The following is a 13,390-nucleotide window of genomic DNA, read 5'->3' as shown; positions in this document are numbered from 1 at the left end:
AGGGTAAACAATTACATCGTCAACAAACAGTGACAGTTTGACTTCCTCTTTACTGATTTGGATGCCCTTTCTTTTTTTCTCTTGTCTGATTGCTCTGGCTAGGACTTCCAGTACTATCTTGAAAAAGAGTGGTGACAGTAGGCATCTTGTCTTGTTTCAGTTCTCAGAGGGAATGCTTTCAACTTTTCCCCATTCAGTATTGTGTTGCCTGTGGGTTTGTCATAGGTGGCTTTTATTACATTGAGGTATATCCCTTGTATGCTGGTTTTGCTCAGAGTTTTAATCATAAAGCGATGCTGGATTTCATCGAATTTTTTTTTTTTTGCATCTATTGAGATGATCATGTGATTGTTGTTTTTAATTATATTTATGTGGTGTAGCACATTTGTTGACTTGCATATGTTAAACTGTCCCTGCATCCCAGGTATGGAACCCACTTGATCATGGTGGATTATCTTTTTGATATGCTGTTAGATTCAGTTAGCTAGTATTTTGTTAAGGATTTTAGCATCTATGTTCATCAAGGATATCAGTCTGTAGTTTTCTTTTTTGCTTATGTCCTTTCATGGTTTTGGTATTAGGGTGATGCTAGCTTCACAGAATGAATTAGGGAGGGTTTCTTCTTTCTCTATCTTGTGGAATAGTGTCAAAAGGATTGGTACCAATTCTTCTTTGAATGTCTGGTAGAATTCTGCTGTGAATCCGTCTGGTCCTAGACTTTTTGTTGGTAATTTTTAAATTACCATTTTAATCTCGCTGCTCATTATTGGCGTGTTCAGCGTATCTAATTCTTCCTGATTTAAGCTCAGAGGGTTGTATTTTTCCAAGAATGTATCAATTTCTTCAAGGTTTACTAGTTTATGTGCATAAAGGTGTTCACAGTAGCCTGGGATGGTCTTTTGTATTTCAGTGGTGTCAGTTATAATATCTCCTGTTTCATTTCTGAATGAGGTCATTTGGATTTTCTTTCTTCTTTTCTTGGTTAATCTTGCTAATGGTCTATCAATTTCATTTATCTTTTCAAAGAACCAGCTTTTTGTTCCTTTTGTCTTTTGTATTGTATTTTTGTTTCAGTTTCATTTAGTTCTTCTCTGATCTGGGCTATTTCCTTTCTTCTGCTGAGTTTGGGTTTGTTTTTTATTGTTGTTGTTTCTCTAGTTCCTTGAGGTGTGACCTTATTTTTAAATTTATTTTTATTTTTATTTTTTATTTTTTGAGATTGAGTCTCAGTCTGTCGCCCAGGCTAGAGTTCTATGGTGCAATATTGGCTCACTGCAACCTCCACCTCCTGGGCTCTAGCAATTCTCCTGCCTTAGCCTCCCGAGTAGCTGGGACTACAGGCACGTGCCACCATGCCTGGCTAATTTTTTGTATTTTTAGTAGAGATGGGGTTTCACCGTGTCAGTCAGGATGGTCTCAATCCCCTGACCTCACGATCCACCCAACATCTCAAAATGCTGGGATTACAGGCATGAGCCACCGTGCCCGGCCGAGGTGTGAACTTAGAATGTCAATTTGTGCTCTTTCAGTCTTTTTGATGTAGGCATTTAGGGCTATGAACTTTACTCTTAGCACCATTCTTTAACACTTTAACTCAGTGTATTCAAAACATATTCTACTAATCTCTTCTCTTTTGCTACCAACATTTCCCCAGTCTACCAGGTATGCAAACTAAAGTCCTTTTATTTGTATAGTGTAAGAGAGATGGAGACACAGATCAATCAGCATCAAGTTCCTTGGAGTCTTCCTCCCTTCCTTCCCTATTCAATTTTCTTTCATTTCCTTCTTGGCCACCTGCAAAACTTGTCACTGAAACTACTAGAATAGCTTCTTAACTGCAGTTTCTACCTTTTCTTTCATTCAGTTCAAATAATCTTAAAAACTTCTGTTAAATTAATCTTTCTAAAGTGTTACTCTGATTGGACCACTTCCCTCGAATAAATCTTTATGTGCTACTCCTGCCTATTGAGGTGAGTAAAAATTCTTCAACCTGGGATTCAGGGCCTTCTACCATGCCACCAACTTGAAATTACAGACTCACCTCCTATTGCTTTCCTATTTTATATACTATATCTCCTAGCCACAGTGGGCTTTTCATTGAGCCTTAAAGATGCCCTGCTGAGAGCTTTGTTCATACTTTGAACCCCAAATAATGCCTTTCTACAGTGCATGTTTCCAGCTGTCAAAGGTAAATGCTTTCCTCGAGGTGCATTTCATATAATTCTCTCTACATGCACTATTTTCTAATTCTTCCCAATCAATGTTGTAATACACATTTTGAACCCTCAGTATTTTGAGTAAACCTTTCTTATAGAATCTTTTTCAGTTTATCTTGCATTATAGTTATTAGCCTACTTTTGTCATGTTCTAATAAAACATAAAGCTCTTAGAAGACTAACTTTTGAAGCACCTAACAGTGTTTTGTGTATCACAGATATGCATTAAGAAGATGATTTGTTCAGTATTGAAAGATGGGCAGCAGTCAGAAAAATGGAGAGAACAGAAAAGATCTCGGTGGGAAAACGGCTAAAGATGTGATCAAGCATGGTGAAAACCAAGAAATGAGAGTGCAAATAGAATATAGTGAAAATAATAGGGTAGCTAGAACAAAGGATTTCTGATTGACAATGTTGGGAGATAAATGTCGGGAAGGTAAATTTGAGCCATATTGTAAGAGGTTAATTTGGGCTCAAGCCCAGGTCACTTACAGTGCAACAATCAATACCATGATGTGCTGTTGGACATTCCATCTGAGCTCTGTAACAGTTTCCTGTTTGAAATCAGGTAAAACCAGGTTTCTCAGACCAATATACTAAGTGAGTAACAGGCAGTCTTTGGATGTAGTTATTCGACTGTGGACCATCGTTTTAAACTCTATTGTTTGTAGAAGTCAAATATAATTACTGTACTTGCCTTTCCATGACCTTGGGCTCTGTGCTTAGAAACTAAAGATTGGATAAATTGCCCAAGTTCAGTATCGGTAGCTCAGTTACTGATGCTTATTAAAATGCCCTTAGGCCAGGTGCAGTGACTCACGCCTGTAATCCCAGCACTTTGGGAGGCTGAGGCAGACTGATCACCTGAGGTCAGGAGTTTGAGACCAATCTGACCAACATGGTGAAATCCCATCTCTACTAAAAATACAAAAATTAGCCGGGCGTGGTGGCATGTACCTGTAATCCCAGCTACTCAGGAGGCTGATGCAGGAGAATCTCTTGAACCTGGGAGGTGGACGTTGCAGTGAGTCGAGATCGTGCCACTGCACTCCAGCCTGGGTGACAGAGCGAGGCTCTGTCTCAAGAAAAAACAAACGCCCTTGATAGAAGGACACTAGTAGAATGTTAGTTTTACTGCACCTTAATAAAATGCTTAGGGTCATGCATGGTAGAATTGTTTCCTGAAGAGTAAGATAAGTAGAAAAAAATTTAAAAATCAAAGTAAGACATATATATGTCTAAGAAAATCAAACGATACTGAAAGGCCTGTACTAAAAAACAGTAGCCCACACCCTTCTCTGTCTCACATATATAGTTCCTGTTTCACAGAGAACAACACTTTTATCTTCCTTCATAATTATTTCCACACCTCTTAATGAAGAACTTATACTTCTGTTGATTGATTTATCAATTATAGATGTTTTCTGTTCACTTTATGTTATAATAGCTGTGGATCTGACTCTCTTGGGCTCCACTTGTCCTCTTCATCTCTCTCCAAATTATTACTATTTTAATTAAAAGAGTAGTCAGCGACTATGTCATCATTAGTATAAAAAAATTTATTCACTGTATCATTCTTATGCCTTTGCATCCTCAGCTTAGCTCCCACTTCGGAGAATATATGATGTTTGGTTTCCCATTCCTAAATTACTTCACTTAGAATAATAGTCTTCACTTCCATCCAGGTTGTTGCAATGCCATTAATTCATTCCTTTTATGGCTGAGTAGTATGTGTGTGTGTATATATATATACACATATATATATACACACACACACATATATGCTTAGTCTTGCTTTGGCTATGTGGACTCTTTTTTGTTTCCATATGAATTTTAAAAATGTTTTTTCTAGTTCTGTGAAGAATGATAGTGATATTATGATGGGGATTGCATTGAATTTGTAGATTGCTTTTGGCAGTATGGTCATTTTCACAATACTGATTCTATCCATCCATGAGCATGGGATGTGTTTCCTTTTGTTTGTGTCATCTATGATTTCTTTCAGCAGTGTTTTGTAGTTTTCCTTGTATAGTTCTTTCACCTCCTTGGTTAGGTATATTCCTAAGTATTTTATTTAATTTTTTGCAGGTATTGTAAAAGGGGTTGAGTTCTTGATTTGATTCTCAGTTTGGTCACTGCTGGTGTATAGCAGAGCTACTGATTTGTGTACATTAATTTTGTATCCTGAAACCTTGCTGAATCCTAGGAGCTTTTTGGAGGAGTGTTTCGGGTTTTCTAGCTATACAATCATATAATCAGCAAACAGTGACAGTTTGACTTCCTCTTTACTGATTTGGATGCCCTTTATTTCTTTCCTTTCTCTGATTGCTCTGGCTAGGACTTCTAGTACCATGTTGAATAGAAGTGGTGAGAGTGGGCATCCTTGTCTTATTCCAGTTCTCAGACGGAATGCTTTCAAGTTTTACCCATTCAGTATTATGTTGGCTATGGGTTTGCCATAGATGGCTTTTATTACATTGAGGTATGCCACTTGTATGCCAGTTTTGTTAAGGGTTTTAATTATAAGGAGATGCTAGATTTTGTCAAATGCTTTTTCTGTATCTGTTGAGACGATCAGGTGATTTTTTGTTTTTTAATTCTGTTTATGTGGTGTATCACATTTATTGACTTGCATATGTTAAACTTTCCCTGCATTCCTGGTATAAAACCCATGGTGGATTATCTTTTTGATATGCTGTTGGATTCAGTTAGCTAGTATTTTGTTAAGGATTTTAGCATCTATCTTCATCGGGGAAATTGGTCTGTAGTTTTCTTTTTTTGTTATGTCCTTTCCTGATTCTGGTATTGGGATGATACTTGCTTCATCAGATGATTTAGGGAGAATTCCTTCTTTCTCTATCTTGTGGAATAGTGTCAATAGGATTGGTACCAACTCTTCTTTGAATGTGTGATAGAATTCAGCTGTGAATTTGTCTGGTCCTTGACATTTTTTTGCTGGTAATTTTTTTTATTACCATTTCAATCTCACTGCTTGTTATTGGTCTTTTCAGGGTTTCTAATTCTTCCTGATTCAAGTTAGGAGGGTTGTTATCTTTTCAGGAATTTGTCCATCTCCTCTAGGTTTTCTTGTTTATGCATGTAAATGTGTTCATATTAGCCTTTAATTATTATTATTCTTTTTTTGTATTTCTGTGGTGCCACTTATAATAGCTCCTGTTTCATGTCTTAATGAGATTATTTGGATTTTCTCTCTTTTTTTTTGGTTAATCTTGCTAATGATCTATCAATTTTACTTATCTTTCCAAAGAACCAGCTTTTTGTTTCCTTTGTCTTTGTTTGTTTCAATTTCTCTGATCTTCGTTATTTCGTTTCATCTGCTAGATTTGGGTTTGGTTTGTTATTATTGTTTCTCTGGTTCCTTGAGGTGTGACCTTAGATTGTCTATTTGTGCTCCTTTGGAATTTCTGATGAAGGCATTTAAGGCTATGAACTTTCCTCTTAGTACCACTTTTGCTGTATCCCAGAGCTTTCGATAGGTTGTGTCACTATTATCATTCAGTTCAAAGAATTTTTAAATTTCCATCTTGATTTGATTATTGATCCAATGGTCATTCAGGAGCAGGTTATTTATTCATTCATTTATTTACATATTTATTTGGAGGCTGAGTCTTACTGTCACCCATGCTGGAGTGCAGTGGTGTGATCTCGGCTCACTGCAACCTCCATCTCCCAGGTTCAAGCAATTCTGCCTCAGCCTCCCAAATAGCTGGGATTACAGGCATGTGCCACCATGCCTCGCTGATTTTTGTATTTTTAGTAGAGATGGGGTTTTGGCATGTTGACCAGTCTGGTCTTGAACTCCAGACCTCAGGTGATCCATCCACCTCGGCCTCCCAAAGTGCTGGGATTATTGGCATGAGCCACTGTGGCTAGCCAGGAACAGGTTATTTAATTTCCATGTATTTGCACGGTTTTGAAGGTTCCTTTTGGAGTTGATTTCCAATTTCTTTCCACTGTAGTCTGAGAAAGTATTTTATATAATTTCAATTTTCTTAAATTTATTGAGACTTGTTTTGTGGCCTATCATGTGGTGTATCTTGGAGAAAGTTCCATGCACTGATGAGTAGAATGTATGTTCTGTGATTTTTGGATAGAATGTTTTGTAAATATCTGTTAAGTCTATTTGTTCCAGGGTATAGTTTAAATCCACTGTTTTTTTGTTTACTTTCTGTCTTGACTTGTCTAGTGCTGCAAGTGGAGTATTGAAGTTCCTCACTATTACTGTGTTGCTTTCTCTAATTTCTTAGGTCTAGTAGTAACTGTTTTATAAATATGGGAGCTCCAGTGTTAGGTGCATACATATTTAGGATTGTGATATTTTCTGGTTGGACAAGGCCTTGTATAATGTCCTTCTTTATTTTTTTTAACTGCTGTTGCTTTAAAATTTGTTTTGTCTGATATAAGAATAGCTACTCCTGCTCACTTTTGGTGTCTATTTGCATGAAATGTCTTTTTCCATCCTTTTACTTTAAGTTTATGGGAGTCCTTATGTGTCAGGTGAGTCTCTTGAAGGCAGCAGATAGTTGGTTGTCGAATTCTTATCCATTCTGCAGTTCTGCATATTTTAAGTGGAGCATTTAGGCCATTTACATTCAATGTTAGTATTGAGATGTGAGATACTATTCCATTCATTGTGCTATTTGTTTCCTGAATACCTTTTTTTGATTGCATACTTTTTATAGTTCCTGTGAGATTCATACTTTAAAGAGGTTCCATTTTGATATGTTTCCAGGAGTTGTTTCAAGATTTAGAGCTCCTTTTAGCAGTTCTTGTGGTGCTGGTATGGTACAAATCTCTCAGCATTTGTTTGTCTCAAAAAGACTGTATCTTTCCTTCATTCATAAAGCTTAGTTTCACTGGATACAAAATTCTTGGCTGCTAATTGTTTTGTTTAAGGAGGCTGAAGATAGAGCCCCAATCCCTTTTAACTTGTAGGATTTCTTCTGAGAAATCTGCTGTTAACTTAATAGGTTTTCCTTTGTAGGTTACCTGGTGCTTTTGCCTCACAGCTCTTAAGATTATTTCCTTTGTCTTGACTTTAGATAAGCTGATGATTATGTGCCTAGGTGATGATATTTTTGTGATAAATTTTCCAGGTGTTCTTTGAGCTTCTTGTATTTGGATGTCTAGATCTCTAGCAAGGCTGGGGAAGTTTTCCTTTATTATTCCCCCAAATATGTTTTCCAAACTTTTAGATTTCTCTTATTCCTCAGGAATGCCAGTTATTCTTAGGTTTGGTCATTTGGTCATTTAACATAATCCCAAACTTCTTGGAGGCTTTGTGCATTTTTAAAAATTATTTTTTCTTTGTCTTTGTTGGATTGAATTATTTCAAAAACCTTTTCTTTGAGCTCTGAAGTTCTTCCTTACGCTTGTTTGGTTCTATTGCTGAGACTTTCCAGTACATTTTGCATTTCTCTAAGTATGTCTTTTATTTCCTGAAGTTGTGATTGTTTTTAATTTATGTAATCTATTTCACTGAAGATTTCTCCCTCATATCTAGTATAATTTTTTTTTTTTATCTCCTTAAGTTGGACTTCATCTTTCTCTGGTGCCTCCTTGACTAACTTAATAATTGACCTTCTAAACTCTTTTTCTGGCAGTTCAGGGATTTCTTCTTGGGTTGAATCCATTGTTGGTGAGCTACTGTGATTTTTTTTGGCATGTTTAAGAACCTTGTTTTGTCATATTACCAGAATTGTTTTTCCTACTCATTTGAGTAGGCTATGTCAGAGGGGAAGGTCTGGGGCTCAAGGCTGCTATTCAGATTCTTTTGTCCAATGGGATGACCCATTGATGTAGTACTCTCTCCCTTTTCCTAGGGATATGGTTTCTGGAGAGCCAAACTATAGCGATTGTTATTTCTCTTCTGGATCTAGCCACCCAGCAGGGCTGACAGTCTCCAAGCTAATACTGGGTGGTGGTGGTGGGGGGAGTGTCTGCACAGAATTCTCTGGTGTGAACCATCTTCAGGTCTCTCAGCCATGGATACCAGCACCTGCTCCAGTGGAGGTGGCTGGAGAGTGAAGTGGACAGGATCTGTAAGGATCCTTAGTGGTAGTTATTTAATGCACTAGTTTTGTGCTTGTTGGCCTCCTGCCAGGAGGTGATGCTTTCAAAAGAGCATCAGCTATGGTAGTATAGAGGAGGATCAGGTGGTGAGCAGGGCCCTCAAACTCCCAGGAGAATATAAACTTTGTCTTCAGCCAATAGGGTGGGTAAGGAAGGACCATCAGGTGGAGCAGCGTTAGGCGTGTCTGAGCTCAGACTCTCCTTGGGTAGGGCTTTGCTGTGGCTGCTGTGGGGGATGGGATGTGGTTCCCAGGTCAACCGAGTTATGTTTCCAGGAGGATTATGGCTGCCTCTGCTGTGTCATGCAGGTTGTCAGGAAGTGGGGGAAAGGTGGCAGCTACAGGCCTCACCCAGCTCCCATGCAACCCAAAAGGCCTGTCTCACTCCCACCATGCCCCCTCAACAGTGCCGAATTTGTTTCCAGTCAGTGGGCGAGTAGGGCTGAGAACTTGCCCTAGGCTACCAGCCTCCTGGCTGAGAAAGCAAGTAGGGCTTTCGTGCCTCCCTGCCTGTTAAGTCTGCACACCAGATTCACACCCTCCCCCGAGGCCTGGCCAGGAAACTTTGCATTCAGTTGGAATTGGTACAAAGTTCAGCTGGAGGTTTCCTTCTCCCTGTGGTCTTTTCCCAGTTCCTCTGGCAGCACTCCCCAAGGACCACTGTGAAACAAGTCAGAAATGACTTCCCTGGGGACCCAGAGAGCCCACAGGGCTTTTCCCGCTGTTTCATCCATCCCTGTATTTCACTCAGCTCTGTAAATTGTCTCAGATCCAGGTAAGGTCTAATCCTTCTCCCATGATCTAGACCTTCAGGTTCCCCAGTGAGGTTATGTGTTTGGGGGTGGACAATCTCCCTTTCCCACTTTCACAGTTTGGGCACTCACAGAATTTGGACTGTCTCCTGGGTCCTGCAGGTTCAATTTGTTTCCTTCAAAGGGTATGTGGATTCTCTTGGCCTTCCTGGTATATTCCTGCAGTAGTTCCTGGAGCAAAAGTCCACAATATGAGTCTCCACATTCTGCTCTGTATGTCCAAGTGGGAGCTGCAATTTAGTCCTCCCTCCTACCTACCATTTTTTACTCCCTTGTCATATAATTTGAGGTCAGGAAATGTCATACCTCCAGCTTTGTTCTTCATGTTTAGGATTGCTTTGGCGATTTGGACTCGTATTTTTCCCCTGTGAATTTTAGGATTTTTTTTTTTTCTAATTCTGTGAAAAATGATGTTGGTATTTTGATAAGGATTACATTGGGTCTTTAAATTGTTTTGGACAATATGATTATTTTGATGATATTAATTATTCCAATTTATGAGCATGGGATATTTTCTCTCTCCCTCCAGCTGAGACCTCTGGACAAACTACAGGTAACCAGTTGTAGAAGACAGAAAATAGGAGACATGGCCTTCCCCAAACTATGCAACTTACCTAGGCTCTGGGGAAAACAGAAGGTTATTTCAAGTTATTTTTCAAGTCCTACAGAACCTCACATTAGAATTAACCTGGACATAATCCAGCTGTAGCCTCCAGGCATTGGCATGTCACTGATGATACATGGCCTTAGAGAGGGGTGAGAGAACAGAAGAGTGTGCATGTCATCACTGTGGTGACCACCAGTTCTTGGAGGCACAGGCACAACCTCTGAGATGAGATGACCTCTGGAAAGTAGAGCAATATGAAAGAGAAGGGTGAGAAGGAATGGCTAACTATTCTCAGCCCTCCAGGGTAGCTAACGTTTCTATAGTAGCAGGGATGAAAATTTGAGAAAAAGCTTCTTCATTGTCAAAATGTCTGTTCCCTGCTTCCTGCCTTCACTGTGTAGATTCACCTCTGGGCTCTTCCACTTCAGTTGGGGAGCTCCCCCTTCCCACTAGGAAGACAGAAAAGCCATAGGGCCAGCTCATCCTCCAAAAGAAGCACAGTTCCTTCTCTATGGGCAAAGGTGCCTTATCCCTGGTGTGTCATCTCTAGGGTGATGTGTAAGGTGGTGAGAGAAGAAGAGAAGTAGAAAGCTCTAGTTGTTCATCATGAAAGTGAACACAGATTCAGGCAGTGGGAATTTATTTCCACTCTGACACAAACACATGTCAGTATTGATAATGAGCTATTGGGAAGGGAATGGGGAATGATGTGTGTATACAAGTGTGTGTGAACTCACACGTAAGCTGGGTAATGGTGACCACAGTCTGAAATACATGAGTATATGTCTGTGTATTGGTGTTTCTAATATAAGACAGTGATTTTCTGCACATGGATCTGGGAGTTCCGAGATACGGGTACTGAATATGAGCCTTCTGAGAGCTGCTTATCTGCTGCTTTGCTTTATTCTCATACCTTGTCCTTAGAAGTCCTAGCCCAGGATAAATATCCGGCTGCAGGTCCATGCCAATAAATCTTGGGATAAATAACTGATGACATTGGGCTAGTTTCACAGTGTTGTTTTTGGATGATTCAGGAGACATGGATCTTTGGGACAGAAAATTAACCTTGTGATTGCTAGTCCTGGAATAGCCTGGGCAGGATTGGGCCACCCTCACTCTTGAAGGGGGCACCCTATGAAAAAAAACCCCCATTCCTAGTAATTTTCCAGCCAGGCAGATGATCCAGATGAAGAGGTGACTACTTGCCCCTCCAGTCTTCTGACCACATTAGGAGCTAAAACGCAATGAAGTGAAAAGATGCCCCTCACTGAGCATTGAATGAACTGGCTCTGAACTGAAGAGATAGAAATCCCCACTGGGGAGCAGAATACTATCTGTCAAGGTCAGCTGCACCAGAATCACTCCATAAGCTGTGTAGCTACTGTCACCACCAGTTAACAGAATTTAGAGATTCCCGTGAGAATTTAGCCCATCATTCACCATCCTACCTTCTCCATTTGTTCATCCCCTATTCTATAATCTGAAATGCCTGCATTTCTGAAGGGAGGGAATACACTTTTTTCCTTAAAAAACTCCCATTTATTTTCGGCAAAATATACCTAAGGTATAGGGGGATCAGCTGAGTGTGATGTCAGAGACTCTCCGGCTATATGGCGAATGCCATTGACCAAAGCTGGAAGGACTTCATTAGTCACTGGTGTCAGGGAAGCTGATCATCGCTTCTTAGGTAACACACTAAGAGATAATTTTCATGGTTCTTGATGTGTCTGCACATTACAGTCACCTGGGAAGCCTCACCCCAGGCCAATTAATTATATCAGAATTTCTGGGCATGTTGTCTGGGTGTTCAAAAACTCCTGGAAGTGGTTTTACAGTGCATCCAGGGTTGCAAAACACTGAAATTGTGGAGCATCTCATTCTGAAAACATGAATCTAGAATACTCAACCAGACACCTAGATATGAAAAGTGAAATAGTGACTTTTTCAATGGTCATTATGTCTCCTTTGTTCATATGATATGTTAGGGTTAATTGTTTACCATGTGAAACTTTATGATATTCCGTGGACATATCTGAAAACTATGAGGTGGACCAATTAGAGTTCTCCCTTAGGAATTTGAAGGGAAACTCAAAGGCATTGGTGGATATTTGACCTGAAAGTTTAGAATGAGTTGGGGCAAGGTAGTCGTGATGAATCTATGGCTATGCAGATGTATCATGTAATAGGGACTCAGAGGAGATTGATCAAGAGAGGGAAGAGGACAAAAGAGTAGCTGGAGAAACAAGAGTGACGGGGGTGGGAGTAGGGAGCACAGAGAGTAAGATGGCCAGTCCCGAGATACCTTGATTCCTGACCTTTCTAAAGTCTTTCCCCAGTTTACATTTCAATCAGAACTCTAATGGAAACTGATTTAGAACCATAAGTAAGTTAAAGCTCCTTGAAGGTGCTGTTTTCTCTCATATCATTAAACCTGTCTCAAATGCACTTTATTCTCCTCTCTGTCACTCAAACACCTACTCCTTTTAAAAGAACAGTATGTATGTCACTCCCACTTGGCTTCCCCAGAACAAAGGACAACCCACTCTTTACTTCCACAGGGTTTTGCTCCATATCTTTCTTTATTTCTTTACACATTAAATGTAATTTTCTGTTTACTTGTCTTCTTTACTAGATTTTGAGCTCCTTGAGGACAGAGGTTATATGTCATTTGTATTTTTTCACCAGCATCTAGTATAGTTACCAGTCCATAGCAATTGCTGAGTAGATATTTCTTAATTGAATACATTCTTAAAGATCAAATGGACCTGAGTTTTTCAACTTTCTGTTTTCTCATACGCCCAGAAAAAGGTTATTGGACATAATACAACCTTTCCAGAAGTGGATCTGAAAGTTGCAAGTAATTTTCCCCAGTAATTTCTTATCTAACATATCTACTAAAAACCCTTAGCACAAAATTCTCCTCTTCTGTTTTTAAATATAATGCTTTCACAGAAAATTTAGTAAGAGAATGAAAAGATATAAAATAGTAAGATAATTAGTTCAACAAACTGAACTGGTATTGTTATTTAATGGCAATGTGCCTTTACAAGTCAATTATCCAGACAATTAAAACGAATACCTAGCATAACTGCCCAAAACATGGGATTTTGAAATGTACACTTAACTGTTACTATGGTGAAACAGTTATTTTTTTCATGAGTGATTACTCAGATTGCATCAGTGGATGTGTAAATACATGATACCTGGAATTGAAATGGACTATATTTTGCATAACTGAATCAATAATGTGATGCCTATGACTATATCTGGAGCTCCACGGGCTCATCTTATAAACTTTATATTATATGGAGAATTTTTTTTTTTAAACTACAACTTCTGATTTATGACCTTGGATGCATACACCCCCCCTCTAGCCTCCCAAGTAGCTAGGATTACAGACATGAGGCATGCACCCACCTTTTGAATGCATTCAGTAGAGAATATTATTCCATAGTAATGGATTCTGTTCTACAATCACTTACTGGCTGATTAGGTAGCCAGTAATGAGCCAAGAGTGAATTCACTGAATTGAGATAATTTTTTTATAATTTAAAACTTATTAATAACATATATCTTTTATCCTCATTCCTCACTCCTGTTTCCCTCTCCTTTTCTACTAGTATGAAGTCACTCTAATCTGTTTAGTGTCTATTTTCTTAATTT

This window comes from Macaca fascicularis, chromosome 3 (genome assembly GCF_037993035.2).
Source record: "Macaca fascicularis isolate 582-1 chromosome 3, T2T-MFA8v1.1".
Lineage (NCBI taxonomy): Eukaryota > Metazoa > Chordata > Mammalia > Primates > Cercopithecidae > Macaca > Macaca fascicularis.
Note: the sequence above shows the minus strand (reverse complement) of the source record.